The 16991-nt window shown below is 49.2% G+C and overlaps 1 long non-coding RNA gene across 1 annotated transcript; it reads left to right on the forward strand.

Moving 5' to 3' along the window:
• The first annotated feature begins 2029 nt into the window (after positions 1–2029).
• Positions 2030–10962, forward strand: LOC132003665 (uncharacterized). The gene is made up of 3 exons (XR_009400264.1): positions 2030–2160; positions 4579–7378; positions 9470–10962. It is a non-coding gene; the product is annotated as an uncharacterized LOC132003665 (long non-coding RNA).
• Positions 10963–16991: the final 6029 nt, after the last annotated feature.

Consider the following 16991-nt stretch of genomic DNA (forward strand, 5'->3'; position numbering starts at 1 on the left):
TGCAAGAGGGAAAGAAGCTCGATTTAAAGGGGAACTGGTGGGAGTTAGGGGATTCCCCAGGCATTAGGCGGCCAGCCGTCACGATTATTGTAAATAGTGACTCTGCGTGGTGGGATTTTTGGCTTTTCAAATCTTTCTACGGGAACAGCACAGTACTTAGTGTCAAATCCCGCCTCTGCCATTAGCTGGCAGTGTGACACACAGTCTGGCTACCTCAGTTTGCCAATCTGGAACATGGGGATAGTTGGATGCCCTCTTCCAATCGTGGGGGCTTTGGCAGCTCCAGCCAGCTAAGATCCCGAAGGATGCTTTAAGAGCTGTGAGTGAAGTGGTCCCTTTGATTACATTAGGTTGTAAAGGAACTTCTGTTAGGGAGCTAAGATGGATAGGAAAGGAAGAGGTTCGTGGGATGAAGTAGCCATCTACTCGGTCTTTTCTCAGAGCTACCTGGAATCTAGTCCCAGCCCTGCCCCTCGCCAGCTGTGTGACCTTGGGCAAAGCACTTGTCCTCTCTGGCATTTGGTTGGGTGACCGGATCTTGAAAATCTCATTGCAGTTAACATTTTGTGGTTGATGACTTTGCTCCTGGGAAGTTTCCAGGCTGAGAGAGGACAGATGAATAGCATATTTGCCCTGCTATGTTCCCCTTTTCCTCCAGTTCCTCCTGAAGTCTAATCTCCATTCCTCCTGTTATAATTGCTGTCATAACAGAAGTTGAAAACGTTGTATTCTTCAGTCTTTTAGCAAACACTTCATTGAGTCTTCACGGATGGGCCACAGGAGAGACACAGATAACACCAAGGATGGTGGGAGTGACAGGCATATAGAGAAATAACTTAAGGGATAAAAGAGCCGTGCTGGTGCTCAGAATAGTGCTAACATGGGTAGGAAAGAAGTAATTGTGTTTAGGGAGTCAGAGAAGGTCTCAGCTGGGACCAAGTGGGTACAGGCAGATAAAAGACAGAAGAACATTCCAGGCGGGGTGGACAGTATGTTCAAAGGCACAGAGGTAAGAACCAGCAAAGTGTGTACTGAAGTTGTGTCTTGTGCCAGCCACAGGGTGGTAGGTGTGGCAGGAAAACAGTAGGGAGGGTTAGAGGGATAGCCTTAAGGCAAACGCTAGATTAAGGGGACCTTGCATATTTGCTAAGGACTTTGGACTTAATCCCAAGGGCAGTGGGGAGTCACTAAGGGCTTTTAAGAGGTGCAAACATGGCGTGTCAAGTCTGGAGTTGGTTAGGGTTGGGGGGAGGCTGGAGGGTGGGAGATTGGTTAGGATAGCAATCCTTAACCTTTAAAATGCATGGAATCCCTGGGGGGTCTTGTTAAAATGCAGATTCTGATTCAGCAGGTCTGAGATCCATCATTTTTAACAAGCTCCCAGGTGATGTTGTATTGTTGATCCAAAGAGCACACTTGAACAGCAAGTGGTAGCAGACTTGTAAGGGCCCTGCGGAGAGAAGATGGTCTGACTCCAGCAGAGCGGAGGGGATGAGTGGAGCACTGGGGTTGAGGATGTCAAGAAGGTGGGATCTTAAGACCAGGACTGGGACTGCTGAGTAGGGCAAGACCCGGGAAATAACTCTCAGAGGGGCAGCTTGGGGATTTGGTTGATGGGGCTTTTCTGTCCACTCGCTGATAGACCCCAGGAGTGAGGGCGGGGGGTGGAGCTGGTAAGGAGCCACTTTGGACCCCCTGGCATCGCGTGTTTGTGGCACACACGAGATGCTCAGTAGGCAGTGGATGGTTTCTGTCTGTATCAGCAGAGTCTGGGCTGGAGGGACCCGGAGTGAGAGGGTCAGAAGGCTGTCCAGAGAAGCTAGAGCGTTCATGGAATTCGGAGAGGGACTTTTAAGAAGGAGGAAGTGATGCCAGGGTCACATGCCATTGAGAGGTCCAGAGAGGAAAGGGTTCTGCAAGGAGGAGGTCCCTGGTGACCTCAGCCTGGAAAATTCCAGGCACTGGGGGGTGTGGGTTAAGCATGGATTGGAAGGCAAGAAGGGAGGGGTTAGTGGAGAATGTGCTAGGGGGACGGGAGGGTCAGGAGACAAGGATAGACACCTATGGTGAGTATGATGATAATGACGGCTTGCTTTTGATGGAGCTGGTGTGCCAGGCACTGTGCCAAATTTCCAATGTGCTCCTTGCAACACCACTGAGGTAGGTTCTGTTCTCGTTCCTGTTTTATAGGGAAGGGAATGAGCTTAGAGCTCAGAGAGCACACAGCCAGCAGGCGCAGAAGCAGGACTTGAACCCCGCTTTTAACCGTGGGGTGGGTCAAAATGATCAGTAAGAGGACTGTTCTGGAGCTAGTTCAGGTCTTATATCCCCTTCTCCCCAAATCTCTCCCTATCTGTGACACTAATTCACTGTCATTTATTTAACCCGCCAGCATTTGTTGACGGCTGCAACTGATGTGTGAGATAATGGGCCAGACTTCCGTGATGCAGAAAGGATTGAAACAGGTTGCAGCCCTGCAGGCATTCAAGGTGGAGAGGAAGGGCTGGCTGGTGGGCAGCAAACTACACCATACAGTGTGACATGTTATTGGAGGTGCGGGGGCCGGACTGCTCTGCAGAGAGCCCCGGAGAAGGAGCTCCAGTGTCTGCCCGGGGAAGTCGGGCAAGGCTCTTTGGAAGAAGACAGGGTCAGAGCTATGACTTGAAGGTGACCAGGAGTTTGCTGGGTCACCAGGTGAGAGAAGCACTTAAGGCAAGGCAAGGACTAGCAGGTGTCCATGCTAGCATGAGAGCACCGCTGTGTTCGGTGGGGGGGGGGGGAATTGTGTTCAGGGAAGGGGGTGTGGAAAGTGGAGGGGGTGGTGGGCGGAAAGGGGACATGAGGGCGGATGGGATCGGTGAGGCAGAAGGCACCTCACCTGGCCCCTCCCCAGAGCAAGAGATCGCATGGAAGATGCCGAGCACATGAAGGTGTTGCGAAGTCCAATGGCGGTAGCGAGTCGGAGGTCTGAGGGTAAAGGCAGAAGACGGAGTGACTTCTGAAATGATCACAAGTGCTGCAGTGTCAGCTCCACGGAACAGTGATTTTTATGTGTTGTGTTTGCTGATGTATCCCCAGCCCGTGGATCAGCGTCTGACACATAATGGGTGCTCAGTTAATATTTGCTGAATGAATGAATGAATGAGTGAATGGATGAACGGTTGACCACCTCTGGGAGTGAGGAAGAGGCTGTGTACTGGAGTGTGGGGACTGAGAAACAGGATGTGTAGAGGGTGAAGTAGAGAGAAGGGGGTGAGGGACAGGTGGTAGTCAGGGACTGGGAGGGTGACTCCCAGCTTTCTGTCTTAAACAGCAGAGCTCCTGAGGAAGGGAGGAGGAGGAGCAGAATTGGGAGAGTTGAAGAAATCAGATGGGGGCTTCTTGAACTGGGGGTCTGGTCGTCTGTCCCAGAGGAAGGTTGGATATATATGTCACTTTAGAGACTATAAAGTGCTTTGGAAGCCTGCGTAATATTCTGTCAACCTCTTCTGCCATATCCTTGATACTCTGAAAAAATATCACAGACATCTTTGAGCATTGTCAGCAATAGACGGTAACCGAAGCCCTGGTGTGCGTGAGATCACCGTGGGAGGCTGTGCAGGTGCAGAGAGCAGAAGGCCAAGGCCAGAGGCATTTAAGAAGGGGCAGAGCGAGAGAAGCCAGGCAAAGAGCATGCAAAGTGACCAGAGATGGAGGAGGACCCCACAGAAAATGGGGTCATGGAAAGGGGGGAGGAGGGATGGTAAGAGGGGCCTGTGCGGTGTAGGTGTCTCAGAGTGGGGCAGCTGGCCCAGCGGGGTGGAGGGGGTGGCAGTGGCTTGCATGAGAAGGGGGCATAGTGTGAATTTAGACAACCTTCCTAGGGGCTGGGCTGTGAGCTGACGGGAGACATGACAGCAGGGGAGGAGAATTCAAGGTCAGGGACGTGTGGCCCACAGTTTTCCGGGACAGTCTCCCACACAAGGCTTGGGTGGACCAGAGGGCACCCTGCTTCCCCATTCTTGGGGGGAGGAAGTGAAGGAGGAGACTGGTGAATGCCTGTATAAGACACTTCTGCTTGTTAGCCTCTACTCTCTGTAGAACATTTTTTAGTTCTCGGTTTGTCCCCAGTTTTATCAAGATATAATTGCTCACACTGTATTACTTTCAGGTGTACAACATGATTTGACATCTGTAGATATTGTGAAATGATCACCGTCATAAGCTTAGCTAACATCCACCATGCTCTGTTTCCTGAAATCAACTTTTTATGGAATAATTCCCATGTAATAAAATGCACACATCTTAACTGTGTAAGTGATGACTTTTGGCAAAGTAGCCACCATGCTGATAAAGATAGAGAACGTTTCCATTTCCCCAGAAAGTTCCTCCCTATCCAGTTCCTTCATATTCTCTGGCCACAGGCAAACACTGATGTGATCTCTGTCACAGTGGGTCATGGTGGATTCATTTTGCTGGTTCTAGAACTTCCTCAGAGTGGAATCTTACCATACGTACTCTTTTGTGTTTGGCTTCTCTTACCCGGCACTATGTTTTGTTTTGTTTTTGTTTTTGTTTTTGTTTTTTTCTCTGAAACAGGACATGAAGCCATTGCTGTCTAGGGGGCTCAGATGGAGAACAGGAGAGGGAGCCCCTTACCTCCAGTGAGCAGTGTTCCCCAAGTGTGGCCTTCCGCAAAAGCAGAGAAAGCAGCCATGTGGGTGTGGGTTCAGGTTTGAGTGTGTGCTGGGAGTGGAAGCATTTCAGGTACAATTTACCTCCCTCATGGCAGGGGCAGGGTGAGGCCCTGGGGCTCACTGGCATGACTGAGGCCTGGAATCAGAAGCAGACACTGAAGGCCTTCAAGCTGGATGGTGGAGTTGGGACTGAAAATCCTGCGGTCACGCCTGACTTCCCACTCTCCACCACTGGCCTGGCCACTTCTGTTGAAATGTCTCTGGAATCCTTCTCTTTGTTCCTTGACCCTCAGCGCCTTGAGCTTAAGCCTCTGCTTGCCTGGGCTAAGCCTCTCTTGGGACCTGCCTGTCCTCCCTCTGTGGGGGGGGGGGGGTCTCTTTATCTTGACCTACCTCTCCCATATCTGCCCACCATATGTCACAGGTGTTTTCTGGAGGTTGTCATCTGTCCCGTGCCCCCATCCTGTTTCAGGGGAACGTCCCACTGGGTGATCTACCCTAGAACTCTCTATCTACCTTAATCTCCCCACCCCCCAACAGCACCAACTGCTTCACCCACGGCCTTCTCCATCTCCAGTGCTCGCAGCTCGATCTTTCTAGCTGTTCGGGCCCCAAACCTGAATTTCTGATTTTGCTCCCGCCTCTGCTCTGTCAGCAGATCCTGCCAGCTCCACCTTCATGACACACACAGAGTCTGATGACTTCCCACCATCTGCACCATCGTCCTCTCCCGTGGGTGACTGTGGTGGTCTCCTAATTGCTCCTCCGCCTCCCCTCTCCCCCCTGACATCGCTTCCCTACACAGTGGCCAGAGTGGTCCAATGAAGCTGTAAGATGATCACGTGGCCCCTGAGCTCCAGAGAGCTCCCACTATACTCTGGGGGAAGCCCAGCTCCTAACAGGGGCGTGTAAGTCTTACAGAGCCCGCTGCCCCAATCGCTCTGGCTTCATCTGCACTGTTCCCCTCGTTTCTGTTCTGTGGCCACACTGGCTTCCTTGTTGTTCCCCCGTGCGCCGTGGGCATGCCCCTGCTTTCTCAGTTAGGCTCTCATGGGCCCCCTTCCTTACACCCACCACCTGTGCCCTTTCTGCCCCGCCCCAACCTTCCTTACCCTTTTCCTTTGTCCTTGACCGTCTCATTCCTATGTTTCTATCTGTTGGTGGTGGTCAGTGTTTCCCCTCCGATGGAAGTGCCATGAAGACAAGGACCTTTTTCGGATTTGGCTGCTGTTCTCAAGGAACTAGAACTGTGCCCGGCACACCCTTGCTGTTTGATGAATATTTACTGAAAGAACAGAAGGAAGGAATTCTGAGCATCTGTCTTTGTGCCCTGGACACTAGATGCAGGCCCAGGAACCAAGCCTCGCCCATCTGATGCCTTCGTGATCTGCTCTGAGGATCCAAGTGACCAGAACAGAGGCTGGTGGGGTTCCTTCTTGATGGCTTTGCCCAGAGTGCCCTGGGGGCAGGGGGACTGTGTCCGGGGCCCATTTCTGCTGAGAGACGGCTGTACTTTTCCCTTCTTGGCCCCCAGGGCTCCAACTCTAGGTGATCCTTTCTATTCCTCTGTTTTTCCTAAGAAGCCAGAATCAGTTTTCCAGACCCCTGGCTGGTTCATCTCAGGATCACTAAAGCCAGCAGCTCCTCAATCATGGTCCAGCTTGACCTCTCCCAGGAAGAGCATAGCTATGCCTGTGGTTTCTACCCTGACCCGGGCGCCCATGACTTAGTCCTGATACTTTCCAGTCCCAGGCCTTCCCCCTGGCTCCTCAGGCCATGCCCACTTTTATTTGTGTCTGGGAACCGAGACCAAAACTGAACTGACAGCTTGTCCCTGGACCCGCCCCTCCTCTTGTCCTACTTTGGTTAATAGCCTCTCTCTCCTGAGAAAGAAACGTGAGGGTCCTTCTTAATTCTTTCTCTCTCTCTCTCCCTCCTCCTCTGAATCAGCCAGCCAGTCTCCTAAAACCAGCCTTGTCAACACCTCTTAAATCACACTTTCCCGAAACATGGCCCTCTTTCAGTCCTAAACATCTCTGTGGCCAATGTCAGCAGGTGCCTCCCAGCTGACTTCTCTTAACCATCGTCCTCCTCACCACACCCTCCATGTGGCTCTTGGAACCAGTCTCTGGGCTATGCTTCTGCTGGGCACTGAATGTTCAGGTTCCAGAATATCACCCTCAGACAGCTCCCTATCCCCGGGGGGTGCCCACACCCCTAAGCTCCCGAGACAGAGGGCACTAGCCAAGAGAAAAGACAGCCCATGCACCAACTTCAGTCTCTGACCCAGCTGAGCCAAGAGAGAGACTGGATGGCTCTGGGCTCACACTCACCACTGTACCGCTCACAGAAAACAGGTCTCATCAGAATGAATGGAAGAGTGTCCTTGCTTTGAATGAAATGCCAATGAAGGATAACTTAAGCTAATTATCGAGTCATGCCGGAAGCCAAATTATAGGCATTGTCATGTTATAAACACCATTTCTCAAGAGAGCAGCTTGGAGACATCTGGGCAGCTGGAAGCCTGAGCTCATTATCTTCCCCTCCAACCTGCTCTGTCTCCTCCTGCATCCCACCCATGATATGCGGGAAGCCTCAGCCTTCCCTCCGCCCCATGGCCAGTCGCTCATTCTCCCTCAAATAACCATGGTTGTGGTCTCCGACTCCCATCCGGTCTTCACCATCTCTTGCAGGAACTGTGGGTGAGTGACAGAGAGTGATGCCTCTGCTTTCCTCATCTGCAAAAAAGGATTTTTGTTTTAAACACAGTGAAGGTTTCACTTTAATCAAGTATGCCAGATGCAGGGCATGGAGTTGAGTTCAAGCTGAACATTTGGGAAATGCTAGTTCTCTATTCCCTTCATGCTTCCGCACCCTTCCCCTTGCCAAGTCGGACCACATGATTTCTTTCACTTAAAAGTGGTCCTTGGGATGCCTGGGTGGCTCAGTGGGTGAAGCCTCCGCCCTACGGCTCAGGTCATGATCTCAGGTTTCTGGGATCAAGCCCTGAGTCCGGGCTCTCTGCTCAGTGGGAGCCTTCTTCCCCCAGTCTCTCTGCCTGCCTCTCTGCCTACTTGTGATCTCTCTCTCTGTCAAATTAAAAAAAAAAAATGTCCTTAATTTCCCAACCTATAGGATAAAATCCAAATCTGTTTTATTTTTTAAAGATTTTATTTATTTAGGGACGCATGGGTGCCTGAGTTGTTTAAGCAGCTGCCTTCCGCTCAGGTCACAATCCCAGCATCCTGAGATCGAGTCCCACATCGGGCTCCTTTCTCAGCAGGGAAGGGAACCTGCTTCTCCCTCTGCCTCTGCCTGCCACTCTGTCTGCCCCTGCTCACTCTCTCACTCTCTCTCTCTGACAAATAAATAAATGAAATCTTTTTTTTTTTTTAAAGATTTTATTTATTTATTTGACAGAGAGATATCACAAGCAGATGGAGAGGCAGGCAGAGAGAGAGAGAGAGAGGGAAGCAGGCTCCCTGCTGAGCAGAGAGCCCAACATGGGACTCGATCCCAGGACCCTGAGATCATGACCTGAGCCGAAGGCAGCGGCTTAACCCACTGAGCCACCCAGGCGCCCATAAATGAAATCTTTTTAAAAAAAGATTTTATTTACTTATTTAGAGACAGTGTGAACGTCGGGGAGAGGGAGAGTGCAAATCTCAAACCGACTCCACGCTTAGCACAGAGAGCTCCATGCTGGGCTTGATCTCGAGACCGTAAGATCACAACCTGAGGTGAAGTCAAGAGTTAGTCACCCAACTGATTGAGCCACCCAGGCACCCCTAAAATCCGAATTTCTTATCAAGGCATTCAGCCCTTTGAGTTCCTGCCTGCGGTCTTTACCACTGTTCAGCCACAATGACCTACTTCATTCACTTATTAAAAACACAGTCATTCATGATGTGCCTGGCTGACTCCATTGGTACAGCATGCAACTCTTAATCTTGGGGTCATGAATTTGAGCTCCATATTGGGTACAGAGCTTACTTTTAAAAAAAAAGATTTTATTTATTTATTTGACACAGAGAGAGATCACAAGTAGGCAGAGAGGCAGGCAGAGAGAGGGGGAAGCAGGCTCCCTGCTGAGCAGAGAGCCCGATTCAGGGCTCGATCCCAGGACCCTGAGACCATGACCTGAGCTGAAGGCAGAGGCTCAACCCACTGAGCCACCCAGGCACCCCCAGAGCTTACTTTTTAAAAATAAATAAAAATAAATAAACAAAACCGCAGTCATTCCAAAATATCATCCCACAGATTACTTGCTGGCCCTAAAGGAAGAAAACGCAACTTCTCAATAAAGAAATCTGCTCTCACCAATGCAGACCTGCTAGTCAGTGGTCCATCACTGAGGCTGGAACTCAGACACTGAGGATACCAGACATAGTGTGATATGAGGGAAGGATTCTTCATGAGGTGTTTTTGCTAGTCTAGTCAACCAAAATCTAATCAAGCCTGTAGATCTAATTTCCAGTTTGCAGGAAATACAGGATAAACAACACCACAAGGAAGCAATCAGAGAAATCTAGAAGGTGGGACATGATGTCTGTAATTTACTTAAAATACTTCAGCAATTCAACAACTCAATGGCATGGGGGAAAAAGTTATTCTAGATTTAAATGGGACTTAAGAGACATAGCCAATTGCAATGTGTGGACCTGATTTAGATCTTTGATGGAACAAACCAAATGTAAAACATTTTTGGGGGGACAGGGAAATGTGAATATGGGCTGGGTATTGGACAATATTAAGGAATTATTATTTTTTAAAAGATTTTATTTATTTGACAGAAACAGAGTGGAACAGCGAAAGGGAGTAGCAGGGAGAGGGAGAAACAGACTCCCCCCGAGCAGGGAGCCTGATGTGGCACTTGATCCCAGGACCCTGGGATCATGACCTGAACTGAAGGCAGATGCGTAACCTACTGAGCCACCCAGACACCCCTCAAGGAATTATTGTTAATTTTGTAAGGTGTGATCATAATATTGTATTTTTTAAGAGATTTAATTTATATATTTGAGAGAGAGAGAGCAGGGGAGGAGCATATGGGGAGGGAGAGGGAGAGAGTCTCAAGCAGACCCTAAGCTGAGTGTGGAGCCTGATGAAGGACTCCATCTCAGACTCTGACCTGAGCAGATACCAATAGTCAGATGCTTAACCAACTGAGCCACCCAGGTGCCCCAGTCATAACGTATATTTAAAAAATTTCCTATTTAGGGGTGAACAGTCATGCAAACTCTTAAGTCCCTTGAAAATATTTAAGCAAAAATGATAAATACGCAAAAATGCTAATAATTATTAACATAGGGGCGCCTTGGTGGCTCAGTGGGTTAAGCCGCTGCCTTCGGCTCAGGTCATGGTCTCGGGGTCCTGGGATCAAGCCCCGCATCAGGCTCTCTGCTTAGCAGGGAAACTGCTTCCTCTTCTCTCTCTGTCTGCCTCTCTGCCAACTTGTGATCTCACTCTCTCTGTCAAATAAATAAATAAAATCTTTAAAAAAAATTATTAACGTAATTACCCATCTAGGTAATGGGTATGTAGGGTTTATTTTACTATTCTCTGCTTCTCTCTAGGTTACAGATGTGCCTGATAGAAAAGACTTTTAAAATGTATTTGCATGCCAACAATGTGTTAAGCACTGGGCTAAGGCAAAATCTAACATACTTCTTGTCCACATGAACTAGAGTGTGGCGGGGAGAGGTGAATAATCAGTTCATCACACTAATGATTAAATAGTGACAAACAGATGAAAATGCTTTGAAGGAAGATACGTAGGTTTGGGGGGGGGGTGGAATAAAGATGGAAGATGACCTGGTTAGTATCTGGAGGAGTGGGAGAGGTGTCCTCTGAGGAAGGAATGATTCAGTGGGGCTCTGAAGAGGAGTGGGCATTGGCCTGGTACAGGTGAAGGGAGGTGGGGGGAAAGTGTGCAGTTGGAAGGAACAGTATATGCTAAGGGAGGGAGAGGGGGGATCTTGTTGCTTTAGGCACTAAGGGAGTCCTGGGTAGCTGAAGGGAGAGACAATGGCACAGGGGACATGGGGGTGGAAGGTGAGGGAACTCATCCCCTCTCCCCAGGAGGACCTGTGGGTAGGGCTGTCAGACCCAGGTAACCCTGCTTGTGAGCCAAATGAATGATTTCACTCTGCATCCGGAAAGCAGTGGGAAGCCGTTAAAAGGTTTGGAGCAAAGAGTAACCCAATCCAGTTTGTGGCTTAGAAGGATAGCTGGTGGCAATACAGAGGGCACAGTGGGGTGTGGGGGGACCGCCGGGGTGGGCAGAAATAGACATGGCTACGTGACTTGCCAAAACGTTGCCTTGGAGGTGCCAGGATGAGCCCTGAGTTTCTGGCTGTTAAAATGGGTGGCGAGTGGAGCCTTCCACCGGGCTACGATTCCCTGGAAGTGGGAAGTGTGGCAGAGGAGGTGAGCTGCTAATGGCCTGGGACAGGTTGATTTTGCTGAACTTCTGGAACTCCCGAGCTGGGAGGGCAGTCGAGTGTCTTGGTCAGAGCTGAGAGGAGCAGTATCTTCTGAGCTCCCCCCTGACCCGGTGGATGGATGCTCATCGTGGAGTGGGCACAGAAGAAGAACGTCTATAGAAAGAGGAGAGAAATTCTTGCCAGAGCCTTGAGGACCCCATGACGTCTGGGCTGAGGCAGGGAGAACGAGCCTGCGCCCATACCACCAGGGAGAAGTCAGGGAGGAGGGAGGGCACCGGGAAAGCAGTGCCCAGGAGGTGAAGAACTATAGACGGTTCCTAGAAAGAGGAAGTGGCCAATCATGTGGGATGCTGTTGAGAGGTCAAGACAAGAGGACTGACAAGAGCCTGCCAGTTTCGATGAGATGGACGCCCCGGGACTTCAGCAACAGCTATTTCGGTGGCGGGTTGGGGTGGAAGCAGATGGAAGTGGGTTGAGGAGCAAGTGGGAAGTGAGAAACGGAAGACAGTGTGTAGACAGCTCTTGGGGGAAGTTTGGCTGTGAAGGGGAGGAGAGAGGGATGGGGGCTAGAGCCTATGGGGTCAAGGGAAGATGGGGCTTTTAAATGGGAGGGACACACTGATGGAGTGGGCTGCCTGAGACAGATAAGGGATGACTCAGAGGGCGGATGCGTCGGGACCAACGCCAGGATGCCCCCTCTACTTAACAGGGAGAAAGAGATGTTGATGGCTGCTAGTTGGCAGCACATGGGACAGGCACTTGCTTGCTTCTGTTCCTTGCCCATACTGTTTCCTCAGTTGGAATTCTTCTCTCATGCTTCCTTTGGTATTCCTGCTCATCCTTTAGAAACTAAGTGGGAGATCACCTTCTCTGAGAAGACTTCCTTTCCGTATGGTTACCCTGACTTTAATGTTCCAAGGACCATGGTCATTCCTCTGTTGCTTCTTCTCAAATTAGCCTAGAATGTCCATCTCCCCCATCAGCTATGTCCCCATCAACTCTGAGTACCCAGGGCCTGGTCTGGGGCTTGCTTCAAGGGTGGGGGGGGTGGTGCCCAGTGACTGTGGGGTGAAGAGAGGAATGAACTAACATTAGATACGTGGAGGAAGTAGAGCAGGAGGAGGGCAAGCCTGGAATAGTTCCCAGGGGGATGTGGAGCAGGGGTGGGAAAAGGGAAGACACAGACGGGGGAAAGGCTAGATTGTTGCCAAGAATACTCACATTTATCAAGGGCTTCCAGTGGACCAGGCAGGAAAGTTAAGTGTTTCTCATTTAACCCTCACAGAATCTCCAGGAGAAGTACTGTCTCCTCATTTGTTCCCTGGCTTCCCCTGGTCTATTAGAATGTAGACTCTCTGAGGGCAGAGGGTTGTCTCCCTTGCTCACCGCTGTGCCTCCAACCCTGGACAGGCACACAGATAACAGGCACACAGATGTCCAGTTAAATTGGAATTATTGAGAAGCAATAATTTTTCTAGTCTTAAGTATGTTCTGTATTTTTTGGTGCTATATTTGGCAATCCTGTACGTAGCAGATGCTTAGTAAATATTTCTGAATAAGCGTTGCTTGATTGAATGACAGAATGGGGATGCAATCAGTAAATTCCAGATCGTGGGAATTCTGGATGAAAAGCTAGTATCTCAATGAATAAACTATAAAGAGAAAATAAAAAGAGTTAAAAGACAGGCGGGGACACTGACAACTATACTGATGAGGACAAGCATTAGTTAAAGGAGGAATTTCTAGATTAAAAGAGACGTAAGAGACATATCACCCCCTCAAAATCCATCTTTGGATCCTAATTCAAATAAGCCAAATTATAAAGGAACAAATAATATAAGATAATCAGAAATTTGAACGCTGGCTGGCTATTTGAGGATGTTAAAGAGTGAGCATTAATTCTTTTTAGGTCACTATTATCAAATAGCACTGGGGTTATGTTTATTTCTAAAAAGTCCGGGGGTGTCTGTGTGGCTCAGTTGGTTAAGCATCTGCCTTTGGCTGGCATCATGATACCAGGGTCCTGGGATCGAGTCCCATGTGGGGTTCCTTGTTCTGTGGGGAGCCTGCTTCTCCCTCTCCCTCTTTCTTTCTTTCTTTTTTTTTTAAGATTTTATTTACTTATTTGACAGAGATCACAAGTAGGCAGAGAGGCAGGCGGCGGGGGTGGGGGGAAGCGGGCTTGCCGCTGAGCAGAGAGCCCGATGTGGTGTTGATCCCAGGACCCTGGGATCATGGCCGGAGCCGAAGGCAGAGGCTTTAACCCACTGAGCCACCCAGGCACCCCTCCCTCTCCCTCTTTCATTCCCCCTGCTTGTACTCTCTCTCTCTCTCTCTTCTAAATAAATAAAACATTAAAAAAAAATTAAAGAGTCCTTATGTTGTAGAAATATGTATTGAAATACTTAGGAAAGAAACTGTATGATGTCCGGGATTCGCTCCAGGATAATAGAGTATGTTCTCTACCTTAATTGTTCATGGTTACATTCATTCATGAAAGCTCTTTGAAGTATGTACTTAAAATGTGCATTAATTTATATAAATCATACCTCAGTAAAGTTGATTTTTTAAAAATGGGAGTAGGGGAGGAAGTGGGTAGGGGTAAGGATGAAACAAGATGGGCTATGGGTTCATAAGTGTTGAAGCTGGATGCTGGGTACATGGAGGTTTATTGTACCCTTCTGTTTATTTTGTAGGGGTTTGAAAATTTCCATAATAAAAGCATTTTTAAAGAATTGCACGAAGGAAGATGCTATTTCTATTTTACAGATGAAGAAACGAAAGCAGAGGTTAAGTAACTTGCCCCCCAAACTACACAGCTGGTAAGATGATGAGTCAGGAATACGAAAAGACCATCTGAATCCAGAATTTCAGCTATTAATCATGGGTACACATTTCCAGAGGGGGTAGAGTAAAGTGTGCTTGTGGCTACGGGGGGGATGCGGCACCACTGGGTGGGAACAGAGCTTGACTTGGGGAATTCGGGAAGTAAGATGGGCATAAATGGTGGTGGCCACATTGCAGTGGGCCAAGAAATGGGTCCCCTTTTAGGTTCGTTGTCCTGGGAGTAGACTTGTGGTTAAGAGTGTGGTCTTGGGACCTCTCTGCCTGGCTTTGAGTCATGGCTCTGACACCTGCTAGCAGTGTGATCTTGGGAAAGTCACTTAAAATCTCTGTCCCTTACTTTCCTTACTTTAACATGGATATTAACAGTAGTGTAAAATGGTGTGGCCAGTGGGGAAAACAGTTTGGCAGTTTCTTAAAAAGTTAGTATAGGGGTGCCTGGATGGCTCAGTGGGTTAAGCCTCTGCCTTCGGCTCAGGTCATGGTTTTAGGGTTCTGGGATTGAGCCCCACATCAGGCTCTCTGCTCAGCAGGGAGCCTGCTCCCCCCCCCCCCACCCGCACTGCCTGCCTCTCTCCCTACTTGTGATCTCTCTCTCTGTGAAATAAATAAATAAAAATCTTTAAAAAAAAAAGTGTAAGTTTACCATATGACCTGGCAATTCCACTCTGAACATGAAAACCTATGTCCACACAAAGACTTGTGTGTCGGGGTCTGTAACAGTACTATTCATGAAAACGGAAAGGTGGAAACCCAAATGTGATTGGCTACACAAAATACGTTTTGTCCATACCGGGATACTACTCGGTGTGAAAAAGGAAACAGACTCACTAGTACAAGGGACAGCATGGACGAATCTCCAAAACATTATGCTTTTGTGAAGCAGTCAGATGCAAAGACCACATATGCTATGATTCTGTTTCTATGAAATGTCCAGAAAAGGCAGATCTATACGGACAGAAAGCAGATTAGTCACCCAGGCCCGGGGGTGGGAATGGGGAGTTACCAGCAATTGGAGATGAGGGATTTCTTAGGAAATGTTCTAAAATTGGCTTCTGGTGATGGTTGTGTAACCCTGTAAATTTAATAACAATCATTGACTTGGATACTTAAAATGGGTTATGTATGGTATGTAAAATTAAAAAAAAAAATAGAGACTATCTCCTAGAATTGTTATGGGGATTACGTAACATAAAGTTCCTAGACAGAGACTGGAATGCAGTCAGTGCTCTAGAAGTTACGGTACTGGGCTGGAACTCTGGGGCCACTTCCCGGCAGTGCCTCTTTCCAGGGAAAAGGACAACTGAGCAGGAGCTGCTCCCAAATCCTTGAACAGGGGCCTTTGGGTGAGACCCAGATGGACCACAGAGCAGGGAGGGCTGGATTCCAGGTCTCTCTAGGCCCTTCCTATCCCTTATTGCGGAGGTGTCAGATAGGACCCGGCATCCAGCCTGGTCCCTCCTTTTCTCCTTATGGAGAAGAGGGGTTCCAGAGAACCGTGTCGCCTCCTCATTTCGCCAGCTGAGGACGGGGTCGAGTGTCCTCTACCGTAGGCAGTGGGTATTGCAACAGCTGGGCAAGCCGCTCACATCGCGTTTCCACCCTCCTGTTGTGAGGAAGCAACTGTTGTCCCCTTTACACCGGGAGGGACACTGAGATTCAGAGTACCTCAGAGACCTGCCTGGGATGCACAGCAGGAACCCCCAGTCCCAGCCCTCTGAAAATGGAGGCTTGATGACTACAGGTCCTTTCAGCTGGAGATAGTCACACTTACCCCTACTGTTGGTAAAGTATTCCCATGCCCACAACAGAGGCGTTCCCATCTGGGCTGTATTCTGGGGTGTCTGATTCAAGGAATGGGGAGAAGGGAAAGTGGAGGTGGAGGGAATTCCTTCTCCAGGGAAGGACTCCCAACGGTAATGATCCCCAGTAAAGCCCCTAAACTCAGATCTGAAGGACTGAAGTCTTTTGGAGTGGGAGAAGGAAGAGGCCATTGAACTGCACAGCTGGGTAAGATCTGGTCATGTAGTCATACTGAAGAGGATCTTCAGTGTTCTCTCCTTATGTCAACACTGTGCTAGGCACAGGAATGCAAATATGAATGAGACCATGGGAGATAAGAGGAGTTTCCCATTTCAGGTTCCCATACGTGGGGCCCAAGCTCCCTCCCCAGGCATCTAAGTGGCAAAGAGGCTGGAGTACAATGGGGTTGAAGCAAAAGCCCTCTGCCCCTCAAGCCAAAGAAATCTATCACTGCTATCTCAGTCTGAGAGTTCTCAGCATTGACTCCCAGAAGAGACAGCTGCGCGGATCATGATCCTTCCAGAACTTTCCTCTTGTAGGTGTTTTGTGGCGTTGTGGGGGGAGGTGGTTGCAGAAGGTGCAACCTTCCAGAACTTTCCTCCTGTGTATGGCAGGGGAAGGAGGTTGCAGAAGGTGGGGAGGGGAGCTGAGGCTTTTGGAGCACTCAGGAACCCTGGGGTGTAGACCTGGCAGGACCCCAGGATCTCCCCTCATGACAACTGCCCTGAAGACTTCTACAGAAGATGCTAAGGCGTGAGTATTTGGAGCAATAGAACACCATGCCCTCTAGTTCCTCAAATCCTGGCTCCACCCCAGGGCCTTTGTCTGGGGCCTCTGCAGGAGGGAGATGGGGAGGCAGACCTTCCTAAATCCCTTTCCTCCCAAATGTGATTTGATGATGAGGAGAAAAACAATTCATCTGTTATCACTGCCAGGAGGGCAGGGATGCAAGCTACATCATTTGCCCCCTTCCAGAAAACCTGTCTTACCCCAGCTCCAGAAAGAGATACTCTCTCTCTGACACTCTTCCCCAACTTCCACATTCTTACTCAAAGCTATCATACCAATCTCTTTATATCTCTGGGGATGGGAAGCAGCCATATTCCAATAACCTGATTTTTATCAAGAGAAAAATATTCCGGGGATTCATTCATTCACTCACAAATATTTATGGAGCACCTATTATGTCTGGGTACTGTTTTAGGCCGTGGGGATGCAGCTG

Source organism: Mustela nigripes, chromosome 16, assembly GCF_022355385.1.
Source record: "Mustela nigripes isolate SB6536 chromosome 16, MUSNIG.SB6536, whole genome shotgun sequence".
NCBI lineage: Eukaryota > Metazoa > Chordata > Mammalia > Carnivora > Mustelidae > Mustela > Mustela nigripes.